This window comes from Ipomoea nil, unplaced genomic scaffold, assembly GCF_001879475.1.
Source record: "Ipomoea nil cultivar Tokyo-kokei standard unplaced genomic scaffold, Asagao_1.1 scaffold0684, whole genome shotgun sequence".
Lineage (NCBI taxonomy): Eukaryota > Viridiplantae > Streptophyta > Magnoliopsida > Solanales > Convolvulaceae > Ipomoea > Ipomoea nil.
In genome coordinates, this window is record NW_017617112.1 from 648,430 (window position 1) to 670,624 (window position 22,195).

Consider the following 22,195-nt stretch of genomic DNA (forward strand, 5'->3'; position numbering starts at 1 on the left):
CACTTGAATCACCTTATTTGGACGTCGCTTGCTCCAGATATGCTCAAATTACCAAAATGTCGCCGAAATGTCCTAGAAATGCCAATATTTTGCTGTTTTCTACACATGTAACCACAATTAGTCCTTGTGTCTAAGCATATAATATGCTCAAAGGACTCCAATTAAAGCAAAATCTGACTCCTAAATACCTCATAAAAGTGACACATTTTAACACTTATCAAAAGTTTTCACACTTTAGCTTTGCTTGTCCTCAAGCAAGACATTAGTCCATTCAAAACATAAGTGTTAAAATGTTGCTCACAAGATTCATAACACTGGAATTGTAAATTAATGTGAGGGTATAAGAATTAAACTCATGGCATTCTTCATATTATAGAGCAAACAAATGTGTCAAACAAAATGTGACAAAGCCAATTTGAGAGATGTTTGAGAAAACAAAAGACCCCTAAGACGGTTTATAAATTAATCCACTCAAAACATAAGTGTTAAAATGTGGCTCACAAGATTCATAACACTTAAACTGTAAATTAATGTGAGGGTAGACAGAAGAATTAAACGCATGGCATTCTTCATATTATAGAGCAAATGTGACAAACAAAATGTGACAAAGCCAATTTGAGAGATGTTTGAGAAAACAAAAGACCTCTAAGACAGTTTAGAAAATAAACCCAAATGGGACATACCTCTCACACATATCAAGCATGCATTCCAAATTTGGATTCACCTTCGAGTTTGCAAAGACCTTAAGCCGAGCCCACTAGTGGGAACGATGTGCACAAACCAACCCCTTTTCCATTCTTATACGCCAAGACCCAACATAAAGTAAAGGTGAAGGTGTGACATGGACCTCTTTCCACCAATTCACTTAGGCTGGCACTCTTTTTTCTCATCCCCCTAGAATCCTTATCGGGCGACCTGACTTCACATGGAGCTCCATGCTTTTTCGAAGGTTGGTGTTATGGATGCCCAGTTTCTAGCGGGGTGGCTTCCATTCTCTCTCTCTTCTCGTCTCCTAAGACATCGCCGCTAGGACAACCGACTTCACGTAGAGCTCTACGCTTTTTTGAAGATAGTGCAATGGATTTGCCCCAAGCCCTAGCGAGACGGCTCACCTCGTTTCTTATCTCAAGGAGTGGCCATTATTTTTTGTCTTTGACTTTTTCTCTTTCTTCATTTCACTTCAATCCCTCATGCCTTTTTCTCTGGATTCGTGATGTACTCTCTATGCTCACCAAAGGCTCACCTTTTGCCCCATGCCATATCAAGATTTGTTCAATTCCGGTTTCGCTACCTTATATTTCTAGGTTGGGATGTACACACTCCCACTTCGAGAGATCTTTGACTAAGGTCCGAACAAAATAAAAGGTGAATATCACGCAAGCATGCAAAAGATAAACCTATTTGGTTTCTATTCACGCGTCATAAGGTGTAAAGAGGCAATTTTCAAAAACATCTCAAAGATTCAAAATGTCACATATCATTTGAGCACATTTTCAGATAATATGAACAATGACATACATCTTTTTTTTTAAAGCAACAATGACATAAATCTCATCATCAGTCACCATTCAAGAATTCAGACAAATAAAGCACGAAGTGCGTCCTTTCCACACTTTAAAACGAACATCGTCCTCGATGTTCACTTATGTGGACGCGGGGGTGAGTTATTCATAGTTCCCCTTTCCACACTTTAGAAGTGTGATGTGGGGTGTGGTGGGAATACGGGGTACAAAGAATACAGTTATCAAACATACATGCAATCGGCATAAAATAAATGATGAAACCAAGCCCTTTCCACACTTTAGAAGTGCGAATAGGGTGCTGTTTCCACACTTTAGAAATTAACAATACGGGAAACAATCAATAAATCAAGATTAGAGTGAAGGTAAAAGGAACTCCCCTTTTTGAAGCACAATTTCCCTCTTTTTGCTAATCGAGCACCTTTGCCCTCACTGATCACATCAACCCCTATTCAAGTATTTTCAACAAATGATACCCACAAAGCTTTCAAGATCTAAAAGAAACTAAAAAGATAAGGGCAATTCATAGATAACGACCATTAAGCACGCAATCAAAAGATAATAGAAGGTTGGCAAAATTCAAGATCTAAAAGAAACTAAAAATAAAAATAACGATGCAAAGTACAAAATGAAAAACCAAAATCGAAGCAAAAAGAAATGTAAAATACGTCTAGGATGATAGGTCAAGTCACCAGTAACCAAGTTGTCCATCAATGCCGCTGAACCAACTACTTCGGCGGTGGATGTGGGAAAAAGCTCACAACGTATTGCTGGAGTTCTTCTATCTGTCATCTTGGTGCCTCCGTTGCTTCCTCATGAAGTCTCTGTTGGTTGGCCAAAGCTCCCTGGTGAAGCTGATAGTGAAAAGTTTGCATAGTGTTCCAGTTGGTGACTATCGCATAATGCGGTGGCACTGGTGGTGGGAATACGGGCATAGGCAGTGGTGGCGGATCCATCTCAATCTCCTCGGGCAGGGGAGGAATCTCTAAAGCAATGACATCTTCCTTGGTCAAAGGTTTCATCTCGCACTCCCGCATACGGATCCCTCGGTTTAAAAGTGCATCGAGATGGAACCCATGGCATAGCCAGCTAACTAGTGGCCCGACAAAGATGTTTTTCACTTTAGCCTTACATTGCGACACTAGCTAATTCTTACAGAACATCCCCATATTGATGGGGTTCCTGGTATCCATGCTCCAAAGAGCCAAGAGATCGGTGCGGTAGACCTTGCTGAAATTGGTCCTCCTACCGCCCCAAGATTATCCCAATATGCGTTTTACCACCTTTAAGTCATTCATCGTCATATCATGCCCATGTACTCGGGATCCTTGCCATCGAATTCCAGGTCGCGAAATATTCGCCTAGTAAGTACTCACGATTTGCTCCCCTTCAAAGTCACATGACAAGTCCTTATACCAGTCATCTTCTTGCTCCTTCTAGGTGTAAAAGCCCAATAATCGCCCAAGCTTATTGACCGAGATGTGGTAGTCTTTGTTGAACAACCTGAACCTTATATCGGGACTTGTGAGATCATTATGTCCCTTTGTAACCTTAAGACTAGCTATGAACTCATACACTACTGGATATGGCTTGTAACTATCATCTCTCCATGTAAATATTGTCCTCCAGTAGGGTTGGTCCATGAGCCTTTCTACCTCATCCCGGCATCCAAATGAACCTAGGAGAGGTCATTCAAATTTCATGCTATCACCAGCTTTGTCTTGAAATGCTCAATCCTAGCTAGCATTTCCCCAAACATATCCATACACCTCAAAGCCACATCTTCTTGGGTCATGTCCATTTCTTCTTTAACATTTCTCTCTTCTCCTTGTCTACTTGACTCCCCTTCTTCCCTTCTTCTTTTAGATGTGAAGCTCCTCGTTCCTCTCATTTTCTATAGGATCAAGAATTTCAAGCATAATACAATGTAGCTGTAACACCCCAGATTTTCAAGACTTTTTAAAACTTATAATAAAGGTAGAATCTCATTAAATCCCAAGAAATAATTACAAGCGTACGGGGTGCTATGCCACACCTGGGCCAGAGAACCCAAGTGCACAGGCTAACTAACTAACATCCTCAAAGTGTAATTACGTAAATGTGGCACGCAGGCCAAAAAGGAAAACTATCTACTTCTATACTCCAAGTTCTAGCGCGCTCCAGTGACTTAATCTTCTGTGCCTGAAAGCCAAATATATCTGTTCAGCGAGAGATGCTGGTAACCCACTTCAACGCGTTGAAATACAATACATATAGAGATATATATAGATATACGAAAACCATTTTGAGCATGAAGATATATCCTACGAACTCTAGCTTTAAAACCGGGAATGACTCGACAGATAAGGCCAGACACTAGCACAATTATAACGAGCATATGCAGTTCACAATAGATAAGGCAGATAAGGCAAGGCATAAACAATAATCATAACCCATCATAAACAATCCCCAATATAAATCCCATAGTCACATCCCCCAAGACACTCATGATCACAACTCATCCATATCACAGCACATAACACACTTTGTTGGCGCCACAGGACCAATCGCATGCCCATACATGAGGGTCAGCGCATATAGCTCTGACACGGCCCCGCAGCACCCTACCCCGTATCGCAACACGGAGGGGTCGATCGCAACCGACCGATGAACCGCAGCTCATCATAATGTTTGATCGCAACCAAACTGTGGACCGCAGCCCAAGAGAGTGTGTCATCTGACTGTAGCCAGGAATTTCCATCTGACTACAGCCAGCCTCTGAACCGCAGCTCAGGGAAATGTCATCTGATCGTAGCCAGGAATTCCCATCTGACTACGACCAGCTTCTGGACCGCAGCCCAGGATGCCGTCACCCGACTACAGCCAGGAATTCCCATCTGACTGTAGCCGGCTTCTGAACCGCAGCTCAGGATAACCAATCCGATCGCAACCGAATTGGGGTAGCACACACACATAACACGTAGCAAGCACATGCAACCCACATTACACATTGGGAAGGGGATAAAGCGTATAACAAACCTATGCGTGATCCATCACATACTAAAAATAATCCTAAGGGGTTCATACTTCTTTCACCTAGGTCAACGGGATACCAATTCAACTAGCATGCGATATAATAGACTCATAACCCTACGAACGGTACCCGAAACATCAAACTAGACATAGGCACGACAAACGGGGTCCGTTGGGACACCACGGGGATCGGGGAAACATCAAACGGGGAAGCCGGGGTCCCGGGTTGGGGAAATTTCCAGCGGGTAGCCGGTGGGTGGGGGCCACCCGCCGGCTGCCCGCCGGATTCTACTGTTCCGGGCAGCGGGTCGCCGGCGGGCAGCTGCCCGCCCGCTGCCGGGAACACTGTTCCGGCAGTGGGTAGGTGGCGGGTCCCCTACCCCCCCACCTACCCCCCACTGACTCTTTTCATCACTTTTCGCCCCGGGAACCAAAGTGGAACCCGAAACCATGCTTAGACACTTTACAACGCAATTAATGATACACGTAGATAATTTACGGAACAAGTACGAGAAACGAACGGCACATAACTTATCATGCTTTTCTAAACATAATCAACACCCAAACATGCGATTTCCCCACCCGATAATCCAAGAATAATATCATACGATACAACCTAGGGTTCTAATCACTTTTATATCAACAATAATACGATTCGTCTTCTAATTGCAAGATTCGGTAAGAATAACACATAAGCATCAAGAACATCACGCAATTATCAAGGACAACACATAATCATCAAGAACTCCACATAATTATCAAGAACTCCATAATTATCAAGAATCTCCCAATATCAAGATTATCAAGATTCCTCATTATATCGACACCAATAATAATCACAATACTCGCCATTCACAATAATATGGGGAAACCCTAAGGGGAAAACCATAGCTATGAAAATAGGTTTTGTTGAGACATGGGTTACCTCTTAGCCTTAATTAATTCCTTGGCTATGAAGGATCTTTCTTTAAGCTTTCTTGATTTCTTGATTTCTTCTAAGGGAATTCTTGGAGCTCTCCTGGGGTGGTGGGGCGTGTAGACGTGTGGGGGGGTTCTAGGTGCTCCCTAAGTTCCCTATTTATATACTTAGGAGTCCTAATTAGGAACTAATATTATAGGCTCGCTAATTCTATTCCTTTTGGAACTAAGGATTGGGTTTCATGGTCCATAGTGGACCATATTAATTAATTAAAGAGAATCCTAATCATAATCTGAATAGTAAAAGACCTACTTCCTTTATTCCTAATAGATAACTAGGTCTAGGATTCCTAATCAGAATATGAATAGTAAAAGGTTTACTTTCTTTATTCCTAATGGGCTTAAGGCTCTAATTTAGGCAAGGGCCCATGGTTCATGGTGGGCCTTATTAATTAATTAAAGGGAAACCTAACCGAATTAAATCGTATTTAATTATTATTAACGGGATTAATTAAATAATTAATCCGGGATTGAAGGCCGTAACACGGGGTGTTACACTCTCCCCCCCTTTACGAGAAGCTTCGTCCCCGAAGCTTGGAAATCATTGCAGGGTTAACGAGTCAAGAGAAGAACCGTGGTCCTATAGGGAAGGCATTCCACGGGGAAATTGTATACTTGCACGCCTATGTGTGTTGGGTTTTTTTGGGAACGATTAGGTTTACAGGGCTAAGAGAGTGGGTTTCAAACTTGAGGACACGGTGAATTCAGGAATTAGGGTCGAGTTTTCGAGGTTGCAACTTAGGTTGTGAGGTTGCCACTTGTATGGAATCGTTAAAACATGGGATTGAGAATGGGGTCTGAAGGGTAGAAAGGGTTTTGAAATAAGGAAGGGGCCGATTTTCCGAGGGAGGGAAAGGAATTCGGCTAGGATGGGTTAAGGTTTCTCGATCCCGAGTGAATAATCTGGTTAGATGCTTTGATCACGATGCGCCGACGAGCTGATGATCCTCCTTCCTTGGTGTTGGTGCTTGCTTGACTTTAAGATCCTTGTTAGACCTTGCTTCCCAGGCTAAGGTTTCACCCTTCTATTCTTTCTTGAGGGAATTTCCCGTGGTGATTCAACACTTACGTCTTTAATGCGCCCAAGGTCTTGACCGAGTTGGGTCAACCAAGTCAATCTCTTAGGGCGCACTTCCCAAATTCTTCCCAAAGTCTCTTGGGAGTCGATGGACTTTGGGTTGAATTTCTCTTCTTATTGAATTCCATCTCCTCTTTAGTGGATGAAATTCTTAGTAAGACTTCATGTCTTACCCGAGGTTCGGCATTGTTGTGCCCTGTTTGTGTTATTTTTAATGATGAAGGTGTCCTTGCGTGCCCTTTTTCTTTTAAAGCGCGGTCGGTTACCAAATCTCGTTGTGGGATGACTCGGCGATTTTACGAGTCACCTCATTTCCTTGTGGGTCCTTAATGACCCTTGAAGTCTTGGCGCGAATGTGTCCTTCACCCATTTGCTTAGCACCATGGGCTACGTAGTTCTTGATTCCATACATCTTGTAAGGAGTCCTCTGATTTGCTCGAACGATGTCCATGGTTTGGAGAAGTTCCGGTCCCTTCTTAGCATTTTGACTCTTAAGGTTTTCGTGGGTTCTTAGTACGAGTTCCCAACTCGCCTCCTTGGTTTGCGCAATCCTTTACGCCAAACATCCCTAGTTGGCTGTATCGTAGGATCCGATTTCAATTACTCGTGCAATGTAATTGATTGTGATTTCCCGATGGTGTCTCGTGCGTCAAGGTCTTTTACGTAGGACACTATGTTTGGGTGGTCCATGGTTCCTTCCCCGAGACTCACATTCCTCAATCGAGGCACACAAGTGCGCCACAAATCAATAAAATGAGGGGTTAAGAAATCAGCACATTGTACCAGTGGGCGCGCGGTGGGCGGTCGTCCGCCTGCCAAGCTCCTGCCAAGGACCCGCCAAGGTCCCGTCAAGGACCCGTTGGGGACCCGCGGGAAGGTGACTAGGAATAGTCAATTCCTTCGGGAAAGACCCCAAAAATGCACAGATTCATGTCCTGACAAGTCCCATGCCCTTGTGCACACTAAAAGGGACTTGGATACATAGGATGGCCCATCGTACAATGTTCATTGATCCTTAAGCACGAGTTCTAGAGGTAGATATACATACACATATATATTTATGTTTTCTTGGTCTGGGTTTAAAGGGGTGTAAGAAGTGCAAGGGCTAGGTTTCAAAGTCGAGGGGCGGATAGGGTCGATGTCTCAAGGTCGTAATACAGGAAGGAAGGTTGCCACCTTGTACGGGTTTGTCTGTAATGAGGGATCAAGAGCGAGGTTTGGAGTGATAGGACGGATTCTTTAACAAAATGGTACTTGATTGGCAAGGGGAGGGAAAGGGGCTAAGGACTCTTGGCTTCGAGTGATTGTGCCTGTTTGGGGCTTGGTTGTGGCGTGCAGTCGAACTGGTGATCCCTTTTCCTTGGCTTTGTTTGATTCTAAGATTTTCGTTTGATCTTCTCTTCCCGTGTTGAAGTCCCCTTTGTCTCTATGGCTTCCAGGGAAATTCTCGTGATGGTTTCCGTGCACGTTCCCCTCGGATGTCCAGAAGTCTGGACCCAGTCGGTTTAGTGGGTCAAGCCCCTAGGTCTTGACTCTTAATCCTTGCCGAGGGTTCTTAAGGGTAAGGGGGGTTTCGGGTTAGTCTTTCTTGTTCTATTGGGTTTCATCCCTTCCTTGGTGGATGAAATTATTAGCAAGGCTTTATGTCCTCCTTGAGGTTCGGCCTGTTGCACCTATTTGACGATGTTTTCTGTAGCGAGGGCCCCTGACACATTGAACGTATTTGTTTGCCCGCTCTTGTCAACGCATGGCGTTCTTCGGTGGCGTACGTACAGGCTATGGTTTCTCGTGAAGCCTTCACGGTTTTCGTGCAAGAGTGGGGTGATACGTATTCGTAACCTCCACCTACTTCGCCGATTCCTATCTAACAACTTATCTTAATATTGGATCAATGAATGTCGGCTCTTCACGCCCCTGGGCAGGGTAAGGGCCTTATGCTGCTCTACGGTTTTTAACAAGGTTTCCAAACGGAGTGGGGATATGAACTTAGATTAAGGGCAATAACAATTTAGGGTTTCCGAGGGTTTGGGTTAAGCGCAACAAAGGGTGAGCAATGTCATGACGGTTGCGAATTTGCTCTTAAGGTAATTAAGGATTCGGGGTGGGAGTTTTCAACAAATAGGGGTGTCAAGATGCTGGGGTTTCAGGGCGGATGATATTTTAAATTGGGGTGGTGGGGTCGCAAGGTGTCGCGATATACTTACCTTGCACCCAAGGGTTCGACTAATGGTGTCGTTCCTTCGCTACTTTAATAGGTGTCCTAGTTCTCCTTCCTGTTTGTTGTAGCCGCAACCCGGGTTTGCCGATATAAGGCAACTTGTCGGAAGGTGCATGTCATTTTTCTGACTCGGGGGTTATCGTGGTTACCCTGGGTTGGTGCGTATTGCAGTCCGTCTCTTTTAGCAGTCCTGACTGTAACGCCTCTTCTTAGTAGTCATCCAAATCTTCCTTTTTCTTTGGTCAGGGTCCTTGTCAAGTCTTTTGACGGGAGTTAGGACGAGGCGATTTATCGGGTAAGTGTACGTGACCCAGTTGTCGAAGTAAACTTATCCATTCGCACCCTTACCTGGTGTGGTAAGCGTAGGGGAAGGTTCCTTAAATTAGTGAGGGATAAAGTGAGGGGAGGTTATGTGTAGGTTTCACAATCTCACCGCGCGTCCTAAGATTCCTGAGTCCTATGTTCCTAAATACCTAGAGTTCAAGCTTAATGTCTTAAAGTCCGGTCTTAAGAGTTTTATCCTAGGGACAAACGTAGGCTCTGATACCAACTGTAACACCCCAGATTTTCAAGACTTTTTAAAACTTATAATAAAGGTAGAATCTCATTAAATCCCAAGAAATAATTACAAGCGTACGGGGTGCTATGCCACACCTGGGCCAGAGAACCCAAGTGCACAGGCTAACTAACTAACATCCTCAAAGTGTAATTACGTAAATGTGGCACGCAGGCCAAAAAGGAAAACTATCTACTTCTATACTCCAAGTTCTAGCGCGCTCCAGTGACTTAATCTTCTGTGCCTGAAAGCCAAATATATCTGTTCAGCGAGAGATGCTGGTAACCCACTTCAACGCGTTGAAATACAATACATATAGAGATATATATAGATATACGAAAACCATTTTGAGCATGAAGATATATCCTACGAACTCTAGCTTTAAAACCGGGAATGACTCGACAGATAAGGCCAGACACTAGCACAATTATAACGAGCATATGCAGTTCACAATAGATAAGGCAGATAAGGCAAGGCATAAACAATAATCATAACCCATCATAAACAATCCCCAATATAAATCCCATAGTCACATCCCCCAAGACACTCATGATCACAACTCATCCATATCACAGCACATAACACACTTTGTTGGCGCCACAGGACCAATCGCATGCCCATACATGAGGGTCAGCGCATATAGCTCTGACACGGCCCCGCAGCACCCTACCCCGTATCGCAACACGGAGGGGTCGATCGCAACCGACCGATGAACCGCAGCTCATCATAATGTTTGATCGCAACCAAACTGTGGACCGCAGCCCAAGAGAGTGTGTCATCTGACTGTAGCCAGGAATTTCCATCTGACTACAGCCAGCCTCTGAACCGCAGCTCAGGGAAATGTCATCTGATCGTAGCCAGGAATTCCCATCTGACTACGACCAGCTTCTGGACCGCAGCCCAGGATGCCGTCACCCGACTACAGCCAGGAATTCCCATCTGACTGTAGCCGGCTTCTGAACCGCAGCTCAGGATAACCAATCCGATCGCAACCGAATTGGGGTAGCACACACACATAACACGTAGCAAGCACATGCAACCCACATTACACATTGGGAAGGGGATAAAGCGTATAACAAACCTATGCGTGATCCATCACATACTAAAAATAATCCTAAGGGGTTCATACTTCTTTCACCTAGGTCAACGGGATACCAATTCAACTAGCATGCGATATAATAGACTCATAACCCTACGAACGGTACCCGAAACATCAAACTAGACATAGGCACGACAAACGGGGTCCGTTGGGACACCACGGGGATCGGGGAAACATCAAACGGGGAAGCCGGGGTCCCGGGTTGGGGAAATTTCCAGCGGGTAGCCGGTGGGTGGGGGCCACCCGCCGGCTGCCCGCCGGATTCTACTGTTCCGGGCAGCGGGTCGCCGGCGGGCAGCTGCCCGCCCGCTGCCGGGAACACTGTTCCGGCAGTGGGTAGGTGGCGGGTCCCCTACCCCCCCACCTACCCCCCACTGACTCTTTTCATCACTTTTCGCCCCGGGAACCAAAGTGGAACCCGAAACCATGCTTAGACACTTTACAACGCAATTAATGATACACGTAGATAATTTACGGAACAAGTACGAGAAACGAACGGCACATAACTTATCATGCTTTTCTAAACATAATCAACACCCAAACATGCGATTTCCCCACCCGATAATCCAAGAATAATATCATACGATACAACCTAGGGTTCTAATCACTTTTATATCAACAATAATACGATTCGTCTTCTAATTGCAAGATTCGGTAAGAATAACACATAAGCATCAAGAACATCACGCAATTATCAAGGACAACACATAATCATCAAGAACTCCACATAATTATCAAGAACTCCATAATTATCAAGAATCTCCCAATATCAAGATTATCAAGATTCCTCATTATATCGACACCAATAATAATCACAATACTCGCCATTCACAATAATATGGGGAAACCCTAAGGGGAAAACCATAGCTATGAAAATAGGTTTTGTTGAGACATGGGTTACCTCTTAGCCTTAATTAATTCCTTGGCTATGAAGGATCTTTCTTTAAGCTTTCTTGATTTCTTGATTTCTTCTAAGGGAATTCTTGGAGCTCTCCTGGGGTGGTGGGGCGTGTAGACGTGTGGGGGGGTTCTAGGTGCTCCCTAAGTTCCCTATTTATATACTTAGGAGTCCTAATTAGGAACTAATATTATAGGCTCGCTAATTCTATTCCTTTTGGAACTAAGGATTGGGTTTCATGGTCCATAGTGGACCATATTAATTAATTAAAGAGAATCCTAATCATAATCTGAATAGTAAAAGACCTACTTCCTTTATTCCTAATAGATAACTAGGTCTAGGATTCCTAATCAGAATATGAATAGTAAAAGGTTTACTTTCTTTATTCCTAATGGGCTTAAGGCTCTAATTTAGGCAAGGGCCCATGGTTCATGGTGGGTCTTATTAATTAATTAAAGGGAAACCTAACCGAATTAAATCGTATTTAATTATTATTAACGGGATTAATTAAATAATTAATCCGGGATTGAAGGCCGTAACACGGGGTGTTACAGTAGCACTCAAGGATCCACACAAAAATTAGTCAAGGAATCAAGTAATTTGCATTTCATCACCAAGTAACAAGAGAGTATAGAGTAATGACATTTCAATTCAAGGACATGATTATCACTCCCTTCCAATACGAGAGGCAAGTAGCCACATATTCCAATTAATTCTACCAATATGGACACTAGCAAATATTCAATAAATTGCAATCAACTTCACAAAAATATTTCTTTCTCAAATTCAATATTCAAAGAATATGGCACTCAAGTTCAATTTTTTCAAAATAGTTATGAACAAAAGAGACAAAAGATTTTCATGCATGAACAAGTCCAAACTCAACAAATTCAATTTGCAAAAGGATATAGCAAACAATTCAATTTCAAAAATGATATGGTCAATAAATTCCAACATTTATTCGCACAGTCAAAATTCCCAAGTTGCATGCTTTTGAATTTCAAATTTGAGCAAAATAGACATGTTAAACTCAAATTGATTACACAGAATACTCACATTATCATGCAATTTCATTTTTCCTTTATCAATTTCATCATGTATTGCTACATTTACAAAACCCATATACAAAATCATCAAACAAAAATAGGGTTCTTACTCAAATTCTAAGATCAAAGCTACCACTCATTATAATCAAATCTCTTCCATAGAAGTGTTCTTTACACTCTACGTAAGCATTTCAAACCATTACAAGAGAGAAGTATCTAGCAAATATATTATACCATTGTAGATGTTGTAGAGAGATAAAGCTTTCATAGAAGGCAACAATGGAGGGTGAAAGATGGTTACCTTGTTGATATAGGAACCTTAGTGGGCATCCAAGCAAATAAACAAGCTTTGAAGAAAATGGAGTGGAGGGAATGAACCTTGCGTGAGAGAGAATTTCTTTGTGTGAATGGGACATAGAGGGGAGAAAGAAGACTTAGTCTTCTAAAGAGAAGAAGATTTCTGTGTGACTGGGCATTAGAATGCTTCGGCCTCCCATTTACGCCGACGTCACGCTGTGACAGTCGTGTAAATGGGTTGCTGAACCATTTACCACATTGTTACGTGCATGTCACGCGCGTAAATCGGACCCAATGAGGTCCCTTTCGCCTTTCTTCCTTTTTGTCCCGAACTCCTTCCAAACATTTCTTCCGTGAAATTATGCTCCCACTTTGATCAGTTTAGACTTCTCGGTGGCTCTCCCTACAATTGTTAGCTAAAGAAAGAAAAATAATGCAAACTAGCAAAACGAATGCATGAACGAAATAAAAACTAAACCTAATTTCCTTGGGTTGCCTCCCAAGCAGCGCTACGTTTTACGTCTGTAGCCCGACGCCTCATACCGTTATGCATCGAAGCATATGAGGATTGGGACCGCACCATGCATCCCATCTACCTTAGTTTTGAGAAATGCCCTTAAGTGTCGGGAATTCTCAAACTCTCTCAGAGCGAGATGATGCGCATACCCTTCTATGGGCTTATCCAATGTTGGCTCAAGAGATATGACATCTATTTTCTTTCTCCTCTCTTCAGTTGTGCATCTCCCTTCCTCTTTCTAAAATTTCTATCCTTATTCCTCCCTCATTGTCTATACTAGCTTTCTCAACTCCACCATTTTCACTATCAGTGCTACTCCCCACAACATAAGTGTTGTTGCCAAAAGTGACAACATCAAACATTCCTAATCCAATTTTATCAATACCACCCACCATTTCCGCATTACTATCAAGAGTAAAATTCCCACAAGACTCAAGGTAAAATCATTAAGAGATTGAGCATAAGTATTTTCGAATGTAAATGCATGAGGATCAAGAAGTTTACCATCCGTAGAGACAATTATACCATCATTTGGCTCTTCGTCCTCCCAAACTACTTCAACTTCTTCATCACTCTCCTCTACATTTTCTACCCCTTTTTGACTTTCTAATTCGTGAATCAGAATCTCTTCAAGCACGGGGGTTTCATCTAGCATGGCCTATTTGGTTTCGGAAGTGTATCGACACTCTTCAAAGCGCGTTAGCTTAGGCCCCCATCTCCATGTTCATGATGAGCTCCTTCATCAAGAGGCTAAGACTTTCCCCCAACTTTTTCAAGGGTTTCAAGGTTTCCTCCATTTCTTCTCTTATAGCTCCCTTGAGAGTGTTCGTGTCTTCTTTGGTCGTTTCTTTGGTGGAGGGTGTGTTCTGAGTGTAAGATTGTGGAGAGTAGGCTTGACTTGGATAAGAGGTATAGGTTAAGAGTAATTTTGGCCTCTTTGTGGGAAGTAGTCATTATTTGTTCATAATGGTTAGAAGAATGGGAATGAAAATGGTAGGCTTCATGAGAATTGTACCCTCTATCTTCCAGGTACATATTAGAATAGCCTCCTTGATCTTGATATTTCTCCTCACAATCATCCCGGTAATACCTTGATGTTTGGTATCCACCCAAATAATCATGAGCGATTTCTCTTTGTAGTGGTTGGGCCCAATTGCATGAATGCTCAAAATAAAAATCATAGGATGGCTCTTTGTAGATTTTCGAGAGATCATTGTAGGGGTGTCTTTGTTGAGGTGGTGGTGGAGTGTAATGGTAGAGTGTATTTTTTATGGGAATAATAAGGTCGGACAAGGATAGGTTCATCATACCAATCAAAGGATGGAGAATACATCTTTCAAAGATCACTTATAAAGCACAAGAGGAAAACAAGGTCCTTGCAACTTAGGGCATTTTTTGAGGATGATATATACTCCAATCTTTCAACAAAAAAAAAAAGTAGTTGCTTGTGAGCAAATAGGATATACAACATGTTGATGCTCACTTACGAATCAATTACGAGTATATGATGTGTATAAAAATGAAATCACAAGATAACACAATGGAATATTCACAAGGAAATTTAAAAAAAAAAAAAAAAAAAAAAAAAAAAAAAAAAAAAAAACAAGCAAAAGAAAGAAAACTAGACTTCCTAAGAAAATATGCAACTCATGCTAACAACACAACATCCAATACCGTTGCCTTCCCCGACAACGGTGCCATTTTGACGGAGTGTAGTTTTAGCGGTGGATGGAAAGAAGGTTGGGAATGAAGATTCCCGGAATGTCGTTTTCAAAGGATGGACACTTGAAATTGAATATTACATTAGCGAACACAAGCACACAAGCGCACAATGAAGCTAGGGGGAAGCATTGTACATAAGGATCCAAGGGAAAGAACATAACAAAGGGAACAACAAAACAAGGAAAATAAAGTTGGGAGTTGGATTGAATCACTAGACATTAAGCATGCTTTGGACTACAGTGGATTTGGTGCAATGCAATTATGGCTCACTTTTGGGAGTGTGACTAAGGCATTTTATCAAACACCTAGCCTACGCCTCCTCCGGGGCTTTTCCCTCTCGAATCGAAGGACGGGGAACGCCATTATGTAGGACTCCGTAGAATTGCAATCTCTTACCAATTCTACTCTCCTAAACGCATTACTCATCCCGGCCGGTATGAGGAGAGGATCAACACAAGACAATATTCGCAACAAAAGCATTCAAGGCATAATTTCATCATCAAATCTCTAACCAATTACGGATCAAGCACACACAAGATCTAGATCATCAAATCCAACACCTAGGTTACCTAGCCACACATCATATAATTGAAATCACACATGTAGAAAATCATATCTAGCAACTATAAGAGATGGAATGGAGAAATTAAAGTATGAATTAAAGAGATGAAGGAAGATAGTTACCAAATTGAATCTACAAGTGCAAAGTCATCTTTGAAATTACAGAGAGAGTGTGGCTATCCAACCCTATTCTAGAGATAAGGTAGAGAGAATTCTAAGCTAAATGAAAGATGAAAAGATGATAATGAATTAGATCTGAAAATTTCGCCAACAGCTTTCTAGCCACGATTTGCACCACTCTCACGCGAGTGACGCAGGCGTAAATGGGTTCGACATATTTACTCTGTTGTTACTCGCATGACGACAGCGTAAACAGGGATCCTGACGAGTTCATTGCCAGAAATGACTGCCTAGATTTTCGAATCAGCCTTTGTGGTTTTCATGAAAGTTGTAGCCCATTGAATTTCCGTTCCAATGCCACTTGAATAACTTCATTTGGACATCCCCAACTCCAGATATGCTCAAATTACCAAAATATTGCGGAAATGTCCTAGAAATGCCAATATTTTGTTATTTTCTACAAATGTAACCACAATTAGTCATTGCTTTAATCAAAATAAGCTATTCTAAGCATATAATAAGCTGAAAGGACTCCGATTAAAGTAAAATCTGACTCCTAAATACTCCATAAAAGTGACACATTTTAACACTTATCACTTGTGTGTGTGAAGTGAATCAACCTAGGAGTGCAACTAGTGGTGCATAGCCTATGTGAGATGATTTCTAATACCGTTCACCTCTCGATTTACTAGGCATTTTCTTTGAATGGAGCACCTTTAAGTGACCATGGTCCTAAGGAGCATTTCATCAAACAGCTTGTCTACATCTCATTCCCAACTTAAGCCTCTCGGATCTTAAAGAAGGGAAATGCAAGGAGGAGCTTAGGATTAATCCTCATCAAACCTACATTTATGTGGTGCACTCACATACAATGAGTCCATACAAGGTCCTCTTACAGCAAGGCATTCAACATATAAGCAAAAATCTATAGATCAATACACATTCAACACAAGATAATAGGATCCAGTTCACAAGAGATTCTAGCCAAGCATAGCTAAGTAATTCAACATTGCAATATGAAATCAATCAACAATTAAAGAATGAAAGCTATAAGAAAATACCAAATTAGATTGCAATAGTTGATTACTTCTACAATTGCTTCTTGAATTGATAGTTCTCAATCTTCTTCTCCAAGAATCTTCAACAATGAGAGAGGCTAGAGATGACCTAGAATCTAGAGAGAGAAAGTCTAATATATAAAACTCAAAAATGGAAGAATTAAATGAAAGATAGATGATGGAATATATGATGGACAATCCCCCCCACATGCCCTTGCTTAAATCCTGAAATTTCCTTTAAGTGCACCATCCACTAAGTCCCAATTTAGTGCGAAATTCGCATGGAACTTTCTGTTCCCGATCCATGCACGTGGGACCTTGAGTGGGACAGAACAATCTTCATGAAAGTTGTATCCCTTGAAAATGTCATTCCAATTCTACTGGAATCACCTCATTTGGACACTTCTAGCTCAAGATATGCTCAAATTATCGAACTGTCGCCGAAATGCCTTTCTTTAACCTTAAAACCTTCAAAACACTAAAGTGTGCATACTTATTTTGCATTTGCAATTCATTAGAACATTTTCTATCATTTGCATCATAAATCATCCACAAAGTACTTAAATTAAGCACAACACAACCCTTAATGACCCCTAAAGGGTGGTGTCTTTAGCACTTATCACAATTTCCACACGTTATTCTTGCTCATCCTCAAGCAAGTTATCAATTCGATTCAAACATGATAAGTGATAAAGATACTTTCAATATAGCTCAATGATAGCTCAATCAATCCAATGGTCAATCAAGGTTGAGTATATAGCCAAGGACCCCCTAGCGTAAAGATCAACCCGATCTAGATGAGCCTTGGTGAGAAATTGCAACCGATGGTTTGAGTAATAAGAAGGGATCGGGAGGAGGAGGAGGAGTCATAACCAGTCCAGAGGGCTTCAAGCTCTAATAGCGCTCATCTTTGGTTTTTCAGCAACCAACAATGAAGCTAGCCGAGTACGAAATGTTCACATCCAGTTTAGGTTTTGCAAAAAAAACTAGGAGAAAGATGCGTGAAAGTGCAAACTGATTTAGCCCTTATGGTATCGCATATTCCCCGGTTGGAGAATGTTGATGCTGATCCATGCTCGTCCATGAGGCCCCCGAGCACATCTCAAGGATTCACAAAGTAGTGGACATTCCGACCGCCAGCATAGACCTGCTACTACTCGTACCGATGGGGGTAGATGATGAGAATGGGATAATAGATCTACTCGAGTATCTTGAGAGCGGAAGGCTGCCAAATGATGAAGAATATGCTTGGAAGGTGAAGCCCCGGGCTCTAAAATTCCAAGTCGTGGATGGTAAGTTGTATCGCCGATCTTAAGGTGAACCCTTTATGAGGTGTCTATCGAATTTTGAAGCTAACCTAGTTGTATTCGGGGATTTGCTCATCACACCAAGGTGGAAGATCGTTGGCAAGATAAATTATGCTGATCGGGTATTACTGGCCTTCTATTCAATTATATTGTACAGAACTAGCCCAAACATGTGAAACATGCTAGCTTTTTGCCAAGATGCCCGACCGACCTTCAACATTTTTCCAATCGGTAAGCATAGCAATACCTTTTTCTGGGTGGGGGTTGGACATCATAGGGCCTTTTCCCAAGTTGTTCGGTCGGAGAAAATTTATAAGGAAAAAGTGTCAAATTGGCCCCCTAAGTCGACCGGATAGTGCAATTGGGTCTCCTAAAAAAAACAAAAATAAACAAAAAAAAAAACAAAAAAAAAACTCCATTTAAATCCCCTAAACCTGTAAAATTGTTCAATTAAGTCCAAAGTGACTTGTTTAACAGGATAAGTCTTTAAATGGTCGACGTGTGTCTTTTTAAAATATTTTTTATTTTTGATGTTTTATAAATTTTATTTATTAAAATATATATTATATATATAAACTATTTAAAAAAAAAAAAAAAAAAAAAAAAAAAAAAAAAAAAACACTGCCACAGGTTGTGGCTACCTAGCACCGGAGTCTACGTCGTCGCCCGTAGGGAGGAGGAGCTCCTGTGCACCGTCAATCCAACAGATCGAGCTAGCTGCGTAGTCACTCCACCGCCTGAAGTGCTTGCTGCCTTGCCGTCGGAAGCTCAAAACTCAGTTGTTGGCTTCGTCGCAGATCCAGACAAGAGTGAGAGACCGGCAGTCTTCCCCTCTTAAAGCAAAGGCGCCATTTATGCATCTGAAGCAATAGTAATTTAAAGAAAAGGCAAATCGGAGGCATGGGCGATGATGCGAAGAAGGCAAGCAAGGTTCTTCAATTCTCGCTGTTTCAGAGCTTGGTAGATGTGGGTTTCTGGCATAGATTCTCTTCTGACAAAATTCTGGTTTTTTTTTTTTTGTTTATGCTTTTTAATTGTAAAATTTAATGGACAATAATTTAGAGTTGAATGGAAATTTTCTAGTTATTGGGAGGTGAAATTATGCCCCTTCTGTATAATTCATAGCATTTATTCCTAAAGAACAACTACGGAACTAAAATTGAGTTTACCCATTTTTTGAGAGCTAAAGGTTAGGCTCACTTTGTCTGATTTAGTCTTCATGATCTGTTGGATTTACGGCGCAAAGGAGCTTCTCTTCCCTGCGGGCGACGACGCAGACTCCGGTGCTAGGCAGCCACCGGTGGCTGTGTTTTTTTTTATATATATATATATATAATAATATATATTTTAATAAATAAATAAATAAAATTTAAAAAAAAAACAAAAAATATTTTAAAAACACACGTGCCAACCATTTAAAGACTTTAACCTATTAAACAAGTCACTTTGGACATAATTGAACAATTTTACAGGTTTACGGGGTCTAAATGGAGCTTTTTTAGTTAGGGGACCCAATTGCACTATCCGGTCGACTTAGGGGGCCAATTTGACACTTTTTCCAATTTATAATTGTGGCCATTGATTATTTCTCAAAGTGGATCAACGTCGAACCTTAGCCACTATCACCTCTCAACAGTGCGAAAGGTTCATCTGGAAAAATGTGGTTTCCCGATTTGGTGTCATCGATAATGACCGACAGTTTGAAAGCTGATCGTTTCAAAATTTCTTGGCTACCATCTGAACGAAGTTTGTCCAAGCATCAATAGCTTATCCTCAAGCAAACGGCCAGGTTGAGAATGCGATCAAAACGATCTTAGAAGGTTTAAAGAAGAAGCTATATAATGTGAATTTTGGTTTTGAATAAAGGCAATATAGATATCTAGTTATAAATTAATTAAATGCATATGTATTATTTTTTGTTGTAGCTGCTAATTTATTTAATTTAATAAGAGTAATAATTAATAAAGTAGGGTATTTGTTGCTACAAGTGTAGAGAATAATACTAAATGATTTAAAATATATGGTTACAATAGATATTGCTATAATGATATATAGTAAAAATTAACATGCAAATTTCTTCATAAGTTTTCACTTTTCATGCATTGAAAAAATTTTGAGAATGATGTGTAAAATTGTTGAATTAGAGCCAGTAAGATGTCAATATTGTCAATTCTTTGAAAAATGGTCATACCGTTTTAGAGTGCATGTATAGTTGTATTTCTGATCAACAACTTTGTAGTTAGGTCGCGCAAGTATGACAATGATGGAAGAACAATTTTGTACAATAAAAAAAATATAATAGTACAATATTTGTAAAGTAATGTACAATTGTACCATTATAGAAGTACATACAAAAAATACTAATACCATAATGACATAAATCATTCCAACAATGCAAAAACATAATTGGAATATTGAGTCTTATTCAAAATATAATCAAAAGAAGATTAATTAATTGAAAAAAAAAAAACTTAACCTAAATTTGTTTTTTTTTTTTAAATGATTGCAAGGTTCCTGATTTATAATCTTTGATTCTCAACTTTGAATGTTATGTATTTAGTTGGGCTAATTGTTTGACCAAAGTTTATGTTATATTTTATATTGTATTTTTAACATATGCGTAGTATATGTTTTAGAATTATGCCAACTCTGATTGAGGTGAGGTTCGAATCTAATACCATTCTTATAAAAATTAATGAGTAATTTAATAATAATAATAATAAATAGTTAACGGAATATTCCATTACTAAAGTTTATTCTAATGGAGTTTAGGGTTATTTAAGGAAATAAAATAATATAATAGAGGGTAAATAAGAAAAATCATTAAAAATATACTAAAATCAAAATAATATGAACCATTCATTTTAAGAAACAATACCACCAACATTTTTTTTTTGTTCCAATTAAGAGCCTAACATTATTGGCTCTTATTAGATTTGTAGATGTAGATAATTACAATTAAAATATTTCCCTTTTTTCATATTTACTTTAGTAATTATATAGTCAAGCACCTTGTGCTCAGATGGCATGTAGTGACATCTCCTATGTGGGAGGTCATGAGATCAAGCCTCAATGGAAGTGTTGTTAACTCTTCTCTTTGTGCTTCATTAAGTTGAGAAAGTATGTTTGGTGCTTCATTAAATTCCTTTAATTTTATTATATATATATATATATATATATATATATATATATATATATATATATATATATATATATATATATAATTAAAAAAAATTATTCGTGCATCGCATGATGACTAATTTACTAGTTTTAATTAATAAGAGAAGAGAATTTTACATCTTTGAGCTAAGTAAGCATAATTGTTTATATTTAAGATCAATCAGACTGAGCCCAAAATCAATGGATCATGCCATATTTTTATACCTTTGCCATCTGTACCCTACAACAACCATTTTTATCATAGATTGTGCTTCCAAAAATGCTACTCCAACATAACATTTCAACTTTTTTTTTTTTAAAAAAAAAACATTTATTTTATAAACAACTAAACAAGGCTAACATGTTGAATACTTCATATAAGTTTCACAATATTTGGGTCAAATATATTTTCATTTTGTTGAGGTATACATTCCATGACAAATAAGTTGTGTTGGAATATACTCATGGCCCAATTAGGTCAAAGAACGAGGAATGTCTAAATGATACAAGGATGACCTGTTTAATTTCATGAAATTGACTAAGTTAAACTAGCAAATGATATGATGAAAAACACTTGCCAATTACATTAAATTAGCCATTGAAGATCACTATTATTGTCAAATTAAAGTTGTCAGTATATCATAATAACGGTTATTATTATTCGACAATTTCCACTAAGAATGATATGATCTTGAATACTTCGTTATTATAAACGTTCCTTTGCTTTCCACTATAATTAAAAAGCGCCAAGACAATATATATAACTTCCACCGAATACCATTACCTATACATGCAAGCTCTCATTGCTCTCCACTATAGATTGAACTCCAATATTTTCGGTGAAACTCTATCATTATATATATATATATATATATATATATATATATATATATATATATATATATATATAGGTGGAGTTTAATTTTGCACTATTCTTTTTATATATTCTGAAATAGTGGAGTTTAATTTTGCACTATTCAAAAAGATTCATAATTTTCAACTATTTTTCACCTAAAATTACTTATATTCATTTACTTTTCATTATATGT